Genomic DNA, 20000 nt, shown 5'->3' with positions numbered 1-20000 from the left:
GAGCAGTCTTTAAAAATATTTTTGAGCTTGCCTATTACAGACATTTGTAGAACAGAATATTTGGAAGAAAAAGCTAAAGACAGTTTCACTCTAAGCTACAGACTGAATAGCTGAGTTTTCTTCTTCTTCTTTTTTTTTTTTTTTTTTTTTTTAAGAATACAACATGTTTAGAAAAAGGACACAAAAGATTTGCAGAATCCTTGGACAGAAATTGGCAACAAGAACTGAAATCCTGAAGGGAGACTGAGAGAGAAAATGTAGCTTACCATACACTCTGAAAATATTGTGTGGCAACACAGGAATTCCAGAGTGACAATTGGAAGATTACAACGATACTCTTTAATTTTTGTAAGAGGTAGTTTTGTAGATATGCTCATAACATTTCATAACATTAATTTATAGCTTGCACGAGTAAGAAATAATATAGCGTTATGTTAATTTTCCATTCTAATGTCAACTCCCTAGCAGAATACTGAAGTTCTGTCTGCTTGAGATAGTTGTCTGTCTTGTTTGTACTGTAGAGATTGCAAAAGTAGTCTGACTACCAAGATGGTATGTTATACAATTCAAGCCACGATTTGCTGTAAGATTTTCTAGCTAATTATCCAGTCTTATCTAATCAATCAACATCAGCATTAAATATCCAGTGAATAATACACAAAAAAGAATAAAATATGCTTGAGTATTTTTCCTAGATTCTCCCACTGGAATGCTCCTCTTCAATATCAAATAATTTTTAAGGAAATGAAGAAAAATTACCAGAACTTAGAACACCTCTATCAAGTGCCCATCTTCTTGGGCTACATCTGCTCCATACATATGTTTGGAAATTTAAGGAAAACATAATAAGAAAATTAGAAAAATGTTGTTATAGAATAAATTATATTTAACACTGTAATGGTGTCCTATAGAGAGTGTGCTAATTTGGCTCCAGAATAAATGTTAAAGGTGCTGTGTTTTAACAATTTTATGTAGACTGATTTATAAAACAGCAAACACGCAGTAAATTTTGGATACTTATAATTAGATTTTCAACATAAGAGATGTTAAGCTCTGTATGTAAACGGCCTTATTCAAAAGCTTGTCTTGTAAAAGAAAATTGCTGTTTGACAATTCTATAGAATATTCAAGAAAGGTAATTATACTGCGCTGGCTGCTAAAGACGCAGGTGTTGAATAAAGTCACTGCTTCAGCTTTTACAGAAAACTATAGAATATGAAGAGAAAGGAGACAATGACAGTAGTATGGTTCCTAATGTGAAACATTCACCCTTTCAACAGGAGTTCATATTATCCAACTTTCTTTATAGATATATAGAAATTATGGACCAACCCCCACCTTATGTTGTTAGATTATTTGAGCTCTTCCCGCTTCCATACAAAGAAACCCCCACCTACAAGGTCCCGACATAAAATTCACCCAGGCAAGTCTATTTCCACAACTGAAATGGAAATGGCAAGAAACCAGAGTGCTTTGGTTTTTAATGAAAGGCCACATAATTAATCTGGAAAACAAAAGTGATTGACTAGCACCAGGGTGAAAGAAATGTACTGACTGACCCCCAGCGACTACACAAGTGCTCTGTGTCACTGTTGATCCACAGACTAACTGCTTTTTGAATTGCCTGTCCTTTGATGCAATATACGGCTCAGAGAAGCAGTCTAAAAATAAGTTCATTATTAGAGTTACACTTTTAATTAAGATGCTAGAACAATCAACAGTGTGCATGAAACCCGAAAAGATGACATTTGGAAATATCAAATCTCGTTAAGGGCTGGATTGCTTTTACCACTCTTTATATTCAAATGACTAATACAACATTCAGCTGCTAGAGAATGTCTTTCGTCTGGTTCTTGGAGATAGGTCCACATATGGACTTACATGTGGTGACTCTTGAGCATTGTAATGCCGCAATTCAAAATTCCCAGTGCCAGGAGCAGAAAACACAAGCTAAGTTGCAGAGCCTATGTTTCTTCATGATGAAGAGCTGGGCAAATAGGAGCTGCCAGAATCCTGTTCAGGCCACTAGCTCAGACAAATAATATGAAATTCTGTTTTTTAAACAGATTCTGGGGCTAAACAGGCTTGTGCTGAATATAACATAGTTATGTTGCACAGGTGTTTCAAGGAACCAAAGTCTCCCGGTCTCTTGGACTCCAGTATATCTCTATGGGAAAAGAGGACCTAGTGGGAGCACACAAAGGCGTTAGCTTCTGCCTTAGAGCACTCTTGTAGAAAGCAAATCTTAGGTCCTAATAAACTCAAATTAATTTCCTGGAGCAAGGAAAGTGCCCAAATAGTTAATTTATAGTCAAGGCTACTTTCTGTACTCTTTGTGGAGACAAGGATGAAAAAGTCAAGGGTGAGGGAAAAAGAAAGGGGAAGGACAAAGCAAGAGTGAACAAGCACTTCTTGTGCTTGTCTCAGACTGACAAAAAGAATGCCAAAATTGGATTACAAGCAGGCTTACATAAGAGATAGGCACCAAGACAACTAAAGTTTTGCAGATTGCCTATATTTTCTACAAAATTTTGTGACTGTCCATGAAGGATTTCTGGAGCTCACTTGGATACAGATGCCTACATTGTCTTCACATTTTACTTGAACCACCATTTTAGGAGTCCTTTCTAGAGCTGGCCCTGGCTGCTTAGTGTACAGTTTGCTCATCTTTCCCAAGAGCAAGAGCTCTAGAGTTACCAAAAATATAATGAATTAATCAGGATGCGATCACCTAACAAATCAAACTGTGAATTTGTTAGAGATGGTCTGATGTGATAAGAAAACTTCAGGCATCTTCAGGTGAAGGGCTCATAGTAGATTCAAGCCTTTTCATTATATACATACCTCAAATAAGTTCATATATAGTCATACTTTCAAGCAGTGCAGGTACTAAGGGAATCACAATATTAGAATGATACCACAGTAGCTATTCCTGAGGAAGACTTACCGACAGCACCAGCTTCATTGAATTGTACAAATAAGCAGACACTTCAGTGAAAACGACCTAGGAAAAAGCACGATCCAAGTTATTCCAGGAATTCTTATTCCAAAGAGAAGGGAAAAAATTCTCTAGTCTTAAAAGCAAAAAGCAAAATGTGGAAGAAAGAGAAACTGGATGTAAACACTGGAATGATTAGCAATAGTATAATAGCAAAAAGAATACCAGGAGGAAAACAACACTTATTTGCCACTGGATTGCTGATGAGTAGCAATCGACTCTTGTAAAATGAGAGATGGACAGGCAGTGTCCACTGGAGATAAGTATCTTTACAGACTTTGGGGAATGGGAAGAAGAGGATTTAGGTATTGCATCATTAGTCATATTTCAAGTATGCTGTTTCTTCCCTGTTTATTTTTTATTAATATAGCATAGAAAAAATACTTTTCCAAAAATACTATAGTTAAGCTTATTAAATGACATAGTTTTACATTTTCTTGTCTTTTCTTCTACCTAAGAACATCCAACTAGCAAAAATCTTTTTCTGTATCTGCTAAGGCAGGACATTTTGGAGGAGTTAGGCTAGAAACGGCATGATTCTGGTTCCCAGGAGATTCTTTGTTAGGAATGCAAATGCTCTAGCACCATGGCATGGATGAAATCAGGCCAGATATTCATAGCACTGGCTCCATGATGTGTTGCACAGTAACTGTTTGGGCAGCTGGAAGTGAGAAAGGTGATGGAATGTAGGGGAGCTCCTGTGGTCAGTGCCCTGTCTTACAAAGATGGACATTACTGGGTTTGAACATGGAAAAGAACAAAAGCTAACTTTCAGCAATGATCAGTGGTGGTCTGTCTTGAAAAACACGGGTTCCTGGCAACAAGGAAGAGTAGAATGCAACGACATCTGTCATCAGAGAAGACGGAGGCAGGACGTGGCCGTGTGTTTATCCTGCTTGAGTTTTCTAGAAAAATCCCACAAGATTCCAACAAATCAGCTTCATCAGGAGAATGGACTGGCACATTGTCCTTTCAAGTACACTCTGCATCACAGAGGGGGACATGTGGGAATAGAATGTATCTCCAGCCCAAGGAGGCCAGAAACCTAGACAGAAGTATTCAATTACCATGCAAATGGCAGCTCAATGCAAATGGTCCTTGATTCCAATGGTCCGAACAACCCGCTGGGCTGGACTAGCAAACCTCTTGCTGCTCTTTCTACAAGTCTTCATCCCCTACTTTTACTTCCTCAAAGAAAGATCTGAGTCCAAAAATTAATCTGAATCTCTCTCTGGGGGGGGGAGGGAGTGGATGTTTTGCTAGCTACTGAGTCTCTGTTCCAAAGAAGTGAACACTGTGGGCTGGACTCTTACAGGGCTGGACAGGAAAAATGCTAAGTGTTTTGTATGGATAAAATGAACACATGTGGTTTCACATACAGAGTAACACAATGGAAGCTTCAAGAATGAGATTGCAAAGGTAACAGAATGAGGCCAGAGCAAGAAAAATACTTCTACTTTTTACCCCTATTTTGATGTGTCATGGACAGGAATTTGTGTTTGCCGTCATCTGATTTATTAAGTTATAGCAGTATGCTCTCTGGACTCAGTTAGTTTAATAAGCTTCTTCTGATGAGTTCTAGGAGAGGTAATGTTAAGTGCCTAAGTAAAGGCAGGAGAGCAGATGAGTGCTGGAAGAAGTGATTGTGAAGATGTATTTGAAGAACAGTGCAGCTGCTGTCTCTTTGTTACATATTTCATAGAGTAGAGAAAGACTCAGATACTTGTCTTCCCAATCATGGAAACCGTATCACAGCAAAGCATTCTGATAGCAAGTGACAATGCTTGGAAAGGGGACTAGACAGTAAGGAAAAATTGTGAACAGAAGTAATTTCCCAAATTCCTTTTCTCTTTAACATAACAACATGCACTTATACCCAGTGTGTTTGACAGAGGAGGTTATTACCCCCATCGTTTCTTTTTCTTTTGTTGTTGTTGCTTTTTCCATAAGAAATTTCCATTTTTATTTAGGGCTGACAGCAAAACTATCTGAAGCAACAGCTGTGCTTTCAAATATTGGCGGTTCCTGGAAGAAATGGAAAAATGCCTGCGGTTGCTATTTCAGCATATGTGAGGTGGATGTTCAACACCTCTATTGTAAAGCATGGTTACAATTAATTTTAACAATAGCAAAGAGTACCTTAAAAGGATAGTTAATGAAGAGGCAATTGATTCAAATATATAAGATTATTAATATCAGTGATTTATGGAGAAGCATTTTTTCTCTTTTGGTACTTTGGTTTGGATGATAAATGATCGGTGAAATCTGCTTCAGCAAAGGAACTCAACTACTCCCCAACAAGTGCCTAAAACTAAGACAAATCCTTTAAGAAAAAACTGCAGTAAGAGAATGGATTCTATGATAATTTTGTAAAGCTACCAAACCAAGTAGTCACTAATCTCAACAGTAGCCATTGTTGAAACATCCTACTTTGTAACCAGCATTGCTTTAGAATTCACAAAATCAAATCATCTGCTGCTGTTTCAACAATTCTAGTAGAAAAGGAGAATCATGTTACAATAAAAGCATGCACATTGCTGTATGTTGATTTATTGCTGCTATTCATATCCAAAAGGATATGGATTCTAGCTATGACTATATAGTTGTACGGCCGTTCTGAGGTTTCTTGGGATAGGAAGCACATGCAGTACACGTCCTGTAAAACGTGTTCTCATTAATACTTCTCAGTATCTACAATCATAAAGAACATCAATCTGGTTACATTTTCAGATCAATCTTGCCCCCCACTGTAGTCAATGGAAACTAACCTGTTGGTTTCAATAGTATCCAGCCCTCTATAAATTTGCAGACATTCATATGTGCAAGAAGCTTGAATTCATTGTAAGAAGCAGTGAATTACTGCTCAGAAAAGGCAGTGAGTTCTTATAGCTATGTGCTGAGCATTATGAAGTGTTGTGGCTGGTACACTAACAACCTATTTCCACTGGCATTTGCCAAAAAGTTATGGCTAAATTTCACCGCTTTGAAAATTTATTCCCAGATGTTTAATAACCAAGTGTAAAATTAGATTGAGAAATTTTAGACAGTCCAAGGCAGTAACAAGACGGGTCATGAATACTTGCATAAACTGTAGAAATATTTATGCAGAGTTCTCATTGTAATGATAAACACCATAGATATGTCAGACTCACCTGAATTAATGATGACAAAGTTCAAATTTTCCTAAACTAAATTTTACAATTTGTATGTAATTCCTCAATTTTCCTATTACCTATCCAGGTTTTGCCATTGGGTGCAATGCACCAGTTTTAAATCATAGAATCATAGAATCATAGAGTCATAGAATCATAGAATCAGTAAGGTTGGAAGGGACTTCTGGAGATCATCCAGTCCACCCGCATTTGAATATCCATTTCTTTAGTTCTCATTTCTCCCATCCCAAAGGAAATTTCAAGCCATCTTCCTTTTCAGCTATTTATCCAGCATCTATCTAACAGAAAACTAAATAGAGTCAAACAAAATCTCATGAAGAAACGTGTAACAGATCAATTACTTTTTGATCAATAATTATTAACTTCCTATCTGCAACTATCTCCTCATGATGATAGCACAGCAACATTCCATTTTCAAAATCAAGAGTGGTTACCAGCTAAATAATTTTGTTAGAACACAGTAATATGGTTGTACTCAGAAAAATTCTGAAATTTTGAGTTACTATAGATACTTCAACTCATTAGGTCTCTTAAATTATTATTCCTTTATTAACAGATCCACATCGACATGCCTTCTATAACTAACCTACATTTATAATGTTTAAATTAGTTTGAGTCAATTTTATCTGCCTTTTGCTGTTTCCATGGGGTCCATGGAAGTCTGCCTGATCAAAATTTTAAGGGATTTGTACACAGATCCATTGTGTAGCTGTAAAATCACTTCTTTTGTTGCATACAAGGAAGTAGTTTACGCTGTCAAGAATTCTGGTTGAAAAGCAACTAACCATCACTTTTGATTTTTTTAATAACCCCTTAGTATTCCCAGGAGAGATTTAGACCATTTAAGTCTCATGGCCCAATCCTACAACAATATTGTCCTACACTAAGAAATTCAGTATCAATTTTTGGATCAGTCACTGTTTATTTTGCTTATTCACACGATGGAAGAACAGGATGGGAAATATGAAGTTCATTCACTAGGATCGGTGTGAATACTAACAGGAAGGAGTAACCCAGCAAAACTGTGGTTAGTAGCGATTTAATTTAGATAATTTAGATGAATTTTGTCTTTTCTTTCCCTAGAAGTGTGTTAAGTACCTTTTCTGCATAAAATTCCACACACATTTCTTTTGTGTATGCATTAAACATAGAACCTAGAGTTAGAACCCTCACTGCTTTCTATGAATGCAAGCTTACAAAAATGACGTGTTCAAATCTTCAGTTACGTGCAGATACAATTTTAAGAATGCTGAATACCTGCAAAGGAGTAGAAAGTTACCATCTGAATCTGCTAAGAATAAATGAACTTGCACAAGTTCAACAGTTTGGCTATTTAAAGTGTGCACCTAACAGAAGCTACAGAGAACAGGCAAAGGGCCTGGTAAAAATGCAATGTGGAAGATGTACTATCATTTTCTATGTGCATTATATACATAGTTTTATATATTTACTACATGCATTTCTCTTATATATTATTATTAAATCCACTCTATCCACTCAGCTATAGGTGCATTTTTCAAGGACAGTATAAAAATGTCTTCTGTGATGCAGTTTATAAACTTATTGCTATATTTCAGTCATTCAAAATGTGTTTGAAAAATACACTTGTTCAATAACGTTCAGTGGGAGCAATTCTATTTTGATGGAGATTTTCTGACTTGACTCCCAAATTCAGCTGATCCAGACATGTGGGCTAGGCAGCATAACCACTATGAAATCCTTTCCTATAGCAAATGCTTATTGCCTTCGCAAATAGCCGGCTGTCAGAGGGGTTTACAGATTTGTAATTCAGACAACAATCAGATCAGTGTTTATCTAACCCAGAGGCGATTCTGTATCTGGGGTATCTCTGCATTTAGTTAGTCATAATAATTTTCCTCCTAATGTGGAATGTTAGTGTCTGAAGTATCTTTATGGCTTTTTCTGTTGAAAAGCCCAGATTATCTTGATGGGTGGCTTGGATGACGCTAGAGAAGACCATATATTCTGTCCTTATCCCAAAGGCATTTTGACCATGACCTCACCTTTGCCTACTTAACTGGGAGATATTAATGCTAGTATTGTTGCTAACCTTGTGGAGTCCAGACTTTCCACGGGACATGGGAATCAGGCGATGCAAGTCAAGTGCAAATCAGGAAGTTGGTTCTCTCCCTCCTTATACACAAGGGCAGTACAAGCCACAGTTTAACTTAAATATTATGAAAGATGTTTTGACAAAGGATAACAAGGAAGCAATTTTCATACTTCAGACATTACCAGAATATAGTCTTGTGATAAGAACATTATTTTGGGAGCAAATTTCAGCCTCTTCTGGAGTGCTACCATCTTTAGTGAGCTATTCTCAGAGTATAAATTTTTGACATATAACAAGAAAAAAGAACTATCAATTGACTTATACCCCTTCTCAAAGATAAACATAGACAAAAGACATATGGAATTTAGTTCAAAGTACTCAGATCTAGATATATTTATTGTAACTTTTAAAGGCTTTTCCTTTTATGAGCTTCTGTAAAAATCTCAAATTTTATGAATACAGGAAAAAAACCTTATGGATAATTGTCAGGTAAAATGTTACAGACTGCTTGATGAAACCACGATAGCTTCTTGTTTAGCTCAGGAGAAGCTTACTCAATGAGGAAACAGACAGGCTGAGATCTAGTCTAAACAATGACCTCTCCATGAAAATTAATTAATTGGTGTGTGTTGTGCTTTGTTAAGGAAAGGGAGTAAGATACTTCATGAATATGAATTAAATGCTTGTTGAAGCTGAGGGGTCTTCTTTTTGAACTACCTCTGTCTGTTTTCCCAGTCAAGGCACCCTAGAGGTATATAATGAAGTTGTAAGTAAATAGTATATTTAGCTATTAGGAATAGTTGAAAAAAAAAGAAAAAGAAAATATGAATTTCTTATTCTCAAAAACTATTTACACGCTATACTTCATTATTAATAGCAACTGCATTTTACCATGCAGAGACAAAAAGGTCATTTGGGTCTTAACATTAACATTTTGAGTAGAAACAGAAGTATAAAATGCACACTTCTTTATGTTTAGAAATTATCGCTATATTGGGAGTATATGCACAGAAGGGAAAATGAATGCTTATATATAAAAATAATTCTATATTTCAGTGTAATGGGGTCTGATCTTACAACATTTACTCCTGTGAGTAGCCTATATTCACCTTGGCAACCCCATTTATTTCCATTTGACTGCTTTTGCATGAGAAGGTTGCTGGACTAAACTGACAACTAGAAAGTTATTTTCAAAGAACAGCCACCCAAGCCCCTGAACTCATACTCTTCCAAGATAGAGGAAAGTCAGCTTAGAATGGAGCTGTACCTGCAGCAGTACTGAGTGACTTTGTTTTAACATTATAATGTCTAGGTTTAGTGATTGTTCCACAGCTCAGGTGCATTCTGTAAAAATGTTTAAAAAATAGCAGAGGAAGGCGGAGAGTGGGAGATGGGAGGGAGTTCAAAACATGTCAAAAAAGTCTTAGTAGACAAAAAAGAAACAGAGGAAAAGAGCAGAAGTAAATTAATCTTCCTGAAGAACATTACATAAGGGGAAATGCTTGGTAGTCGTTATTTGCTGTAACAACTCAAGACAAATGAGCAGTCGGTGTGTTAGTTCTGATGAAGGACATGCAAGAAAGACAATGGCTTTCCATTTTTAAGTTAATCAGTACCCAAGTGATGCATTTCTGAAAAATAATAAAACGGATTAATCAGGAGCTAAGGGAAAGAAGAAGGCCGACATTTTATTTCCACCACGTGTGGATGAAATATACATAACATAATAAAGGGCTGCTGTCGACTATCTGCAGGAAGAGCACCTGGAAGATTAAAGCTGTGGACATAACATTAACAAAGTACAGACCACACTGAATTAATGAGCACTGGAGATAGACATTCAGTGGAGTCTTAATTTATTTTCCTTTTCTAGCTCATCCTTTAAGAAAATGACAGTGTCTTCTTATCGATTTTACACTCAGAGATCAATCAGAATTGCCCTGACTCAGACAAAATTTACAGCACCCCCTGACAGTGCCTCGAGCATCTGGGCCTAAACAGACATTACAAGGAAGCAATATATCATGTTTGTATGTAGAGCCTGACATGCTTAAAAATAAGCTAATCTGTAGTGGAATTTCCTTCTTTTTGACAAGTTGCTCTGCCCAACTCTTCGGCCCCTTGTTATGAATTTCTCTCCCCACTCCACTATTAATTATAACATGCACATAGGATTCATGCATTTAGACCCTGAGGGAGGTCATCTGCTCTGCAGTTTTAGATAAAATATAAACTAACAGATCACTCCTACTTAAACAATGTGAAATGTCACTCTGATGCACTCCATAAAAAAGCTAGAGGTGTTCCGTCAAGAGCTATGATCAATTCTGACAACCCAACAATATCAGAGCTAAATGATGGGCCTGTACATTCCTAAACAGCCCTCTGTGGAAATTGCTGTATCCGGAAGCTCTTTTGTGCAAGTAACTAGCTGTATTAAATGCAATAATTACAGAAAAGATGTGAGCTGTGATGCTTAGGCTGTTGTTGGCTACGCTAACTTATTTCTACACTACAGTTTTTCTTGTACCTAGGGATTGCCTCTGAACTGTCTTTTCATGCTAAAGGAAGAAGAAATGTCCCTTCTGCACTACAGATCTTAAGAGCTTCTAGTTCCTAGTGGCTCACAGGAGAGGCCTGTTTTACAAACTACTTGCTGAATTTCAGTTAAAGGAAGAAATCAAGTCCAGAATTCAGAAAGAACTAGTCTGTGCTTGAGAAGGGTTGAAAATCACTGGTTTTGGTAAAATCAAGATTTTGTCTCCATCACGCAGTGCTTTGTTGGTCATCTCAGCAGCTAAATGAAGAATCAGGGAACCAGGAACTAAAATGGATTGGCTACATCTCAAAACACAGAATATCTTTGGTTTTTCTTCACATTTGTGATCATCTTAAAAATACTAGGGGGAAGGGGTTCAATCCCAGTAGATGTTAAACATTTTCTAGGCAGTTCAGTGTCCTCTGTTTTCTTTACTTTCATTAGGACTGTTCAGCATATTCAAAGTCAGACCCTTTATACTCAGTATTAAAGAACTTAAAATTTTATGTAATACAACTCATTTGCCTGACAGTATGCCATAAAACATACCTCTCCCTTGAAACAAGCCCAAGTGCCTCATACACTGCTAACAGATCAGAATCGGTAGAAATCTGTCGTCATACACAGACATTGATTTTAACATCATTCACCCAATGAAACCGCTGTTTTTGTCTTACAGACTGCGATGCTTTCTAACCTGGATGGTATCTTATTTACATTGTGTGCTTCACCTGAGACCCCTTTTTTTGGTGAAGATAAAAAAAAAAAAGTGTTTCTTCAGTAAGCTAAGATGATTGAAGCTCTCTCTGTGACATCCATGAAGTCATAGGCAACACTTCTAAGAGAGCTGAAATGCTCTTATTACAGTGCTAATTCAGTAAGGGTGTTGTACAGATTTCACGGAGTTGAAAACTAACAAGCAGAAAAAATAAACCTGTCTTATTTGTATTAGCAAAACAAAAACTCTTGCCTAAGATTTGCAAATAAACAGAAAAGCAGGCGATTCTACTGTTTTCCCCCGACCAAATTCCTCATGGTAGTGGAAGTAAAAACATGCAATTTTTGTATTCATCCAGAACTGAAGATGAAGGAAATGAAACTAGTACCAAGAGAGTAGAGAGATACAATAGCTCATTTGCAGTCTGAACTCTGAAACGTAGAAATACAACAACATGCAGAAAAACAAACGCTACATGGTTTATTTATGACACCTCAGTATGATTTGCCCTCAAGTAATCTGACAGTAAATTACTATGGTTTCAAAAACCAGTATGACGAGTGCTGATTTATTTTACTTTTTCTCCTTTCCCTTCATTTGTGATTGTCTGACACAGTGGGACCAACCCTTAAGAAATTAGAAAGATATCTTTTGTGAGAGATATTGCACTTATTTTCCCTGCAGGTGTCTTCTCATTGTGAGATTTTCTCTGTCTTTTTTAGCCCCCTGGTTCTCTTCTCCTATGGGATAGTCTCATGCTACCTGAACACCTGGCTGCTCTCAGCATATGCCTGAAAAGAATTTACTATTATTTTTAAACGGTGGTGGTGACAAGTTTTACATTTAATTAATTTTATTTTACTTTTTCATGTGCCGACATTAACATGAATGTTTGTCTGCAAATTATTATATATAAAAGGACACTGAACTGGTTTGGTCTTCCAAGCGACTGTAAGCTCCTTCTAAAGCTGCGGGCCCAGTTTTTAAAGTAGAAAATAATTACTGGATAATTCTGCCAACAGAACCTAGTTTTAGGTTAAGCACTTCAAATACAACTAGTAATTTAGGATGTGTCTGTTTCTGTTAGCCTAATCTGAAGTGTCTTCAAAGATCCTAATTTTCAGAAAATGTTGAGTATTTACCCATTGAACATGTGGACTGTTTAAAGATACTGTAAATTATTCAGAAAATAAGTCTCTCACTGGGTTTCAAGACTCAAGTCCTGGCTCTGCTACAGATTTGTTAGTGTGAAAACAGTCAATTCATTAAGGGTGGGATTCAGATTTATCTTGCTTGACTTTTGAATTCCAAAAATTAAATGTCTATGCTAGCCATATAATAGCTCATAGCCTCAGCAATCTACAAAGAGAAATATTGAATGTTGGTAAGCAATTCATCCCAGGCTGCTCATTTTAGACTCCTAGACCTTACCAAAGTTAGGCAAGGTTGCTTTAGGCCTTACTTTGCAACCAGTATGACTGGAGTGATAAGACTGTTGCAGGCAGGCACACTAGGAGGAGAGCTACCCCATGACACTGCATTATTGTAGCGGGAGTCAGGTGGTGGAAGGACCTGTGCAAAATATATTCCCTGGATTCAGCCTCTCAGGATATTCTACATCGGAGTATGTGTAATTCATATGTACTACTCACAACTTTAAAGCAAACCATTGAAAACTTTGTCTGCTTCTGAAAATGAAATGTCCACTTTCGCAGCTTGTTATTTAACCAAAAAGAGTTTGTATTTATACTGACATTCTCCTAAGTAGCAGGCCACTTTCTTCACGATGATTTAAGCTGTGCTCACTAGTAAGTCAGAATACTTACTGTACTCTTCTGCCTTTATATATATAATGTGATATTTTGTATTTGATGTTATTTCCATTAATATCTCTTTTCTGCTTCATTAATGCCCTTTTCAAGCTGATATGATTTTCCAAAAGAAAAAGATTTTATTGGCATGTATAAAGAAATATGTTAATGGAAAAGCATTATATATATTATGCAACTTAGTCAAGAATAAACTATAGGATTCCAAGACTCTTCTGAAAATTCTTAATGAATATATATTTCACTGCTTTTTAAACTGATGATGCCTAAGGAAGAAATTATATAACAAACATCTAATTTAATTATATGCACTGGCTTAATGTTTAATAAAAAGGTAAGAATTGCTAAATAGTGTAGGATTATGAAGGGAATAAAAATTATTGCTACAGTATGTAAAACACACAATGGAAATATTCACCTTTCAGTATACATATAACATCTGCACCAGAATCTTATGTGCTAGTGAAAAAAATAGAATATATCTCTTCATACACAGGTAGGATCCTGTGTCTTTTCAACAGTCATGCAAGGAATAACAGGTGGCATGGCTGCTGGCATGCTCTCTTGGGTGTTCTGCCATGCAATAGATTGTCATTCCAGTTTACAGTTCAAATGCTACAACAGACCTTGGGCGGAGGGAATGTACTCCTACTCATCTAAACTTTTCCTTAATACCCCAGTGAATTTCACCAGCCATCTGCGTAAAATGAATTTTATTGGCCTTCCGAGTCACCGCACATGCAATATCACACACATCATCTTTCCTTTAGCATTTTCATATATATGAGAACTGACTTTAGAATACACCATACGAGAAATGTCACATCAAGCAGGAAGAAAATGGGAAGGGCAGTTCTGAAATGTATCCCAGTCCTCACCATCCTGGGGAAACCTCAGCATCCCATCAGAGACAGAGGCACTGGAGTATGTTGCCCTGAAGTCTGTTGCACTTTCAAGAAAGGCTATAGCTCTCAAAATTGCATTTAAGGCACTGTTGCACAGATTGAGCTCCCCCATGTGTGATAGTATATATTGTCTCTACTCCTGAGAAAAACAAAGGAGCAGCACCCTCAGAGCCAAGTAAAGACTACTCAGATTACAGTTGACTGTAGGACACAAAGTAATGAGCCAGATAACATCTCTCCCCCCTCTAAATTACAGCGGAGTTAACTATTACATTTTCTGGTAGTTTCCTCCCTCTCCCCTGTCACAAAAGACAGAAACTTTGAATTTCCAAACCTGCATAAAATCAAGGTTTTTGACTGATCTGAGGCACTACTGTTGAAAGTGAGTTAAATGTAATGACTTTTTTTTTTTTTTTTTTTTTTTTTGGAAAGAATGAGAAAACTGATGGGAGATGAAAAAAAAAGAGATGTTTCACATTTCTAATCCCACTGAGACTTTTTGAGTGTCTTCAAATCTGCATATTGAAAGAATTAAAGTAGAAGCCTATGGGCAAAAGTACACTATCCCCTACAGCAACTACTCAGCATGGAGGGAGAGACCTTGAATCACCAGCCTTCCAGTTCAGGTTGCTAATTACCTGCACTACTGAGATTACTAACCAATTACACATAGATTTGCACCAGAATTCCCATTAAACTCCAGGAGTTCTTGCTGCTTAACTGGTGTTTTTTCAGGACTAAAGGAACCTGTATGCTTCCTTAGCAATTCAAAATGCAGGACGATTATCCAAAGGAAATTACACTGTGTTTAAAAAATGGCTTTTTACTTTAGTCTGTTGACCTCCTATAATCTCTTTGCTGAAATGTAGTATAATTGATTAAGCTATATTTAGTGTAAATTCATTGAAATGATGAATCTCATTTTCCGAGAGCCTGAGGGCACACGGAGGCAAAGCTACAATCAATCTATAAAACCACAATACAGCCACACAAAGAAATTAAAAAAGTGTATTACTGGATTCACCAGTAATTAAAGAGCTCTGTGTAAAGTTATTGAATATCCTACAAGCCTTAGCTTTCCCTTACAAAGGGGGATACTGCAAGTAGGTTAGGAAAGTAAAATGGTTATGGATACTTATTAATATCAATGTCAGTATCTGTTAATGGTAGGCACAGCCTGAATCCATGATGAATTTTGGAGGGGGACGTACCCTATCAGATGAATTCATTTGGAGGTAGAGTTGCTCCTCTGAAAACACAAGCAACTATAAGTTGCCTGGTCATATTTTCTGGGCTGCTACCAAACTATATTTCAGGGTGAATATTTAGCTTACAAACCTGGACAGAATAATTACTACTTAAATCTGTGTGATGCCTCTAGTTTCTATTAAAACTGAAATATACCTTAAAGATGCAAAACTGCAGGGAATAGTGGGTAGCAGACTAATCATAGAATACTCTGATTCTAAAGTAAAAACCTATCATGCAAGGGAAAACATACTTCATCCAGCATTATGTCTAATTTGTGCACTGAAAGGGCTTAACCAACATGGCTGATCCTGTTCACATGACAGTTTCTCTTTATAAGGATGAACACAGACATTCATAGAACTCATGATAGGAAAATCCTTAGAAAGCACTACAAAGTCACAAGGAAAATATATAGCATTGCACAATATCACTCAAAAGTGATCTCCTGCAGCCTGGGCACACTGAGGGAGTGACTGGAAGTTCGTATATTCGAACAGAAGTTTCTAGCTTTACTACTGTAGACCCAGCCCATACCACAGGGGAAGGTACTTTGCCAAGGAGTAGAAAGACAGAGAATTAAAAAAGAATTGCTCAATTTACCAATACTTTGTAAACCTGCTCATCCATAAACTATATTCTGTTCATCCTTTATGTTCAGAACTTAACCACTAGTCATCCTAGAATTGAAGCACAGAAAATGCCTTTTAAAAAATGTCACCAAGGGCCAAAACGAACATCTTGGATTATACAGATTTTACTCAAGTCTTAGAATTTCACCTAGTCATTAACTATGTTAAGCTCAGCATCTCTCTCTGGCCATCCTATTGCAATTTTATTTTGACCAAGATACGCATTTCCTCCTCAAGTAGAGAAAAACTGCAAGGACATATACTTACAGCTTACTGTGAAAAGAAAGAAACAATTCTAGGACATAAATAATTTAAAATAAAATTTTAAAGATTTAAACAGCCAATTTGGGCTAAAAGAAACATAGAAATATTCAAACCCTAAAAATCTGAAAGCAGCCAAGAAGCCAGCTCATGACCTTGGATTCTAACTGTGAAATCTGAGTTAAAAAATGCAAAAATGCCAAAAAGAAAGGCGGGGGGGAGAAGAAATGCAAGAGGAAATTGAGAACCCAGATAGAAAGGGAGGCCTCCAAACAGCAGTAACTTCAAAATGCCAACTTTGTAGAATCAGCAGAATCAGCTCTGTGACTTTGCCTGCTTTAAACAGCCAGACCCCAGAAAGGCTTTCTGCAAAAGTTTGTGTACAAAGGACTCCTACTGTGTTGTGCAAAGCCTCATCACATCATGTTCTCCCTTTCACATCTTGAAGGTTGTTCTTTAACTCAGTATGCTTTTTGCCCATTCAAAATGCTACATAAATGAGTGGGTGATGAAGCTATAATGATATAGATAGATTAAGCAGAGTAAGAATTAGCTAGTATCACATTCAAGATGGACTGGTAAGGATAACATTGTACTATTAAAGAATTACTAAAATATATCTGATTCTGAACAGACTTCTGAACAGAAAACAAGATATTCAAGTGCTTTGTTTCTTTGATTTCTACTGGTATAATTGTAAAACTAGAATATGATATCAAGTGTTCTTACACGGTCCAAGGTGAGCCTAAGAAGCTGTTGCAGAGGTAATGGATCTGGGCACAGAAGGGTAGGAAATAATCCAGTTAGGGGAACCAAAGGGAGTACAGGAGTTGATCTGGGCAGCTGTAAAGTTCATCATTTAATCATTTTGCAACAGCAAGTTTATTAGTATTTCATCTAAGACAAGACATAATAAAACTTTATCTTAGATAAAGTGAAAAGAAAAAAAGGATTGAGAAATAAATGGTTTCATCCATGTAGTGTCAGAATGAGCGTGGGAGGTTGGCTGATCCAGAACAGCAGAACTCCCCCTATTTCCTCCCATGGAAGAGAGGGTCACCAAAAAGCCCCATGCAGGTAGGCTGCAGTCACTAAGATGGCAACACAACCTGTAGGATGGAGACTACAGAGTTTTTTTTCCCTGCTTTTCCTTTTCCTTTAAAGGTTTCTTGATCTATTTGAATGGGAGAATAGAACTGGAGAGGAGAAAATGAAAAGTAGGGAAATAACAGAGCTGCTTCTACTGCCTTTGAGAGAGGTTTCCTGTTTCATTTACTGAAAAACTCCAGTTATCCTGGTACTGCTGGTGGGAGCACAGTTTTGTTTTATGCTAAGAATACTTTTCCTTACTTCTTAAGTTACAAACAAAAATACTCACGTTTCAGGCACGGCTGCTCCATTGTAGCAGACAGGACCCACTGTTACCTGCAAATACACTACCGAAGTTTGTTAACTAAATCAACACTAACCCTGCAACTGTAAAACTTTTAACACGGGGTTTACACAGGGTCTCAAATATAGAAGTGTGAGCAATTGTGGTGCCTATCAGACTGAAAAAAAAGTAGGAATGTAATTATAGAGAAGTAACTGATATCACAAGAAAAAGTCATAGCAGGCTAATGTGATAAGGTACTGTAACATCTGATGAGTAGGAATAGTAACATTTCTGTATTAAAATGGTATTAGTGGTATATTAGGCTAACATGATATGACAAAAAAATTGCAAACAAAATACTATAATTTAGCCTAGGGCATAAATGTGAGGGAATAAAACCAAATATTGTCACAGAGGAACACCCTCTTTTCAGTTAGAGGAATATGTGGAAATTTCGTGATAGAATATGCTGTTGTATCACACTGATAAAGCTCATAACAGATTGCATATTGTTATGTGAGTTGTAAGTTAGTACAAATGACATCTTACATCTATGTATCATTTTTATTTTAAGGGATCCCAAAGAGCTTTACAAACTTAGACACACAACGTCTCAAAGTTTATCATCAGCCTGAATAGACTTCCTAACAGTCCCCAGTTTAATTAACCAAAGTTATACCCAACCATTGATGACATAATAGTATGCATAAAGTAACTGTCATTAACAAAAACATTCAGTTTTACATTAGAAAACTAAGTCTATATCCTCCAAGTCAAGTTACAGGTCAACCAGGTTCTGAAGGAGCTTCTATCTGTATGAAATAACTAGTAGCAACCGTATAACCATGTAAAAAATTGCATTCATAGTACCAGAGATCTCTCTGTAGGAGAAATCATGTGAATTATTGTGAACACTTCAATAACATTAGTTAGTTACAAGATAAATTCCTAAGTCAAATTGTTGTCTAATTCCCTTCACTCACACTGAATTCAAACTTCTGAACAAACTTCAGCGACCTGCCCACTTACCTTTCTGGGAGGTAATCCAGCAGAGATAAGTATGTTTCCAAGCCAAGAGCTAACACTGCCAAAATCCTCTCTGAAAAACAGAACAGATATATAATACACATATACACACAGACACACACAGACATGACACACACACATACTTTAAAAATGTCTGGGTGTCATTAGGCCTTCATTTACACACTTAGCAACGTTTAACGAAATTTCTACAAAAAATAGCTAAAAAGATGGTAATATGTTTTTCTCTCTGAATATATTTAATTGCTCTGCTTTGCAAGCCTTCTACATTCCCGTCTCATTCAAACCAGTGGCAAAATTCTTACCTCTATTTTTACAATTTAATCTATACAGGTAACAAAGGAGACTAAGTAACCAGAATTATTAGTCCATAGCTTTTATAATGAAGCAATTTACAAGCAGACTAATCAGAAGTATTCACTGATAACAATAATAAAACTGTTTCTGAGGATTTTGGACTTAAAAGTGCAAAACCTATGAGATAAATTCACACGCATAACATATACCTTTTCTTTGTAAACATATCAGTCTAGTAAGGCAGAAGTTCCTGGTAGTATTAGGCATTTCATCAATGAATGTATTCATTTAAAGGTGTATTAAAGACAATAGTTCAGCTGTGGACCATGACATTAACTTGCAGCGACTATCTTACCACTATTCCATTTCCAGTATTTAAGGCAAAAAGTCAACACTTAAGTCAAAGCAACAAGTAAACCATCAAGAGTGTTACTCAAAGAACTAATTATTAACAAGAATTTTAGACAAGATTTATACCATATTTTCTTGGTTTTGCTCATCTACTGAAAACTTTGTTGAATTTTCTATTATACAATATGGAGAAAGTGTCCAGTTACAAACATTTAGGATAGTGAAATCTCTTCAGCTCTCCCAGATGGTGTTTCACCTTCAGTGAGAAGTTTCTGTAGCCAGGCAGAAACTTCTTGAATTTTCTATCATTCCGTACATACACACTGTAATTCTCAAAACACTTTCACTCTCTCTGGCAACCTAAGATTTATCTTGAACTTCTCTCCATCCTTCGCCACACTCAATACCGCTAAATTATTTCCAATGAACCAACCTAAAACGCCTTTCCTCAGTTTTTGGCTCTATCGATGCCAGCTTTCTTCAGCTAGAGACTCACTTCTGTACTTCAGTAATACCAGATTTGATCATCCATTTTTTTTGTTATGCCCAGATCATC

The sequence above is a fragment of the Rhea pennata genome, chromosome 2 (assembly GCF_028389875.1).
Source record: "Rhea pennata isolate bPtePen1 chromosome 2, bPtePen1.pri, whole genome shotgun sequence".
Taxonomy (NCBI): Eukaryota; Metazoa; Chordata; class Aves; order Rheiformes; family Rheidae; genus Rhea; species Rhea pennata.
This window is presented reverse-complemented; position numbering follows the sequence as displayed.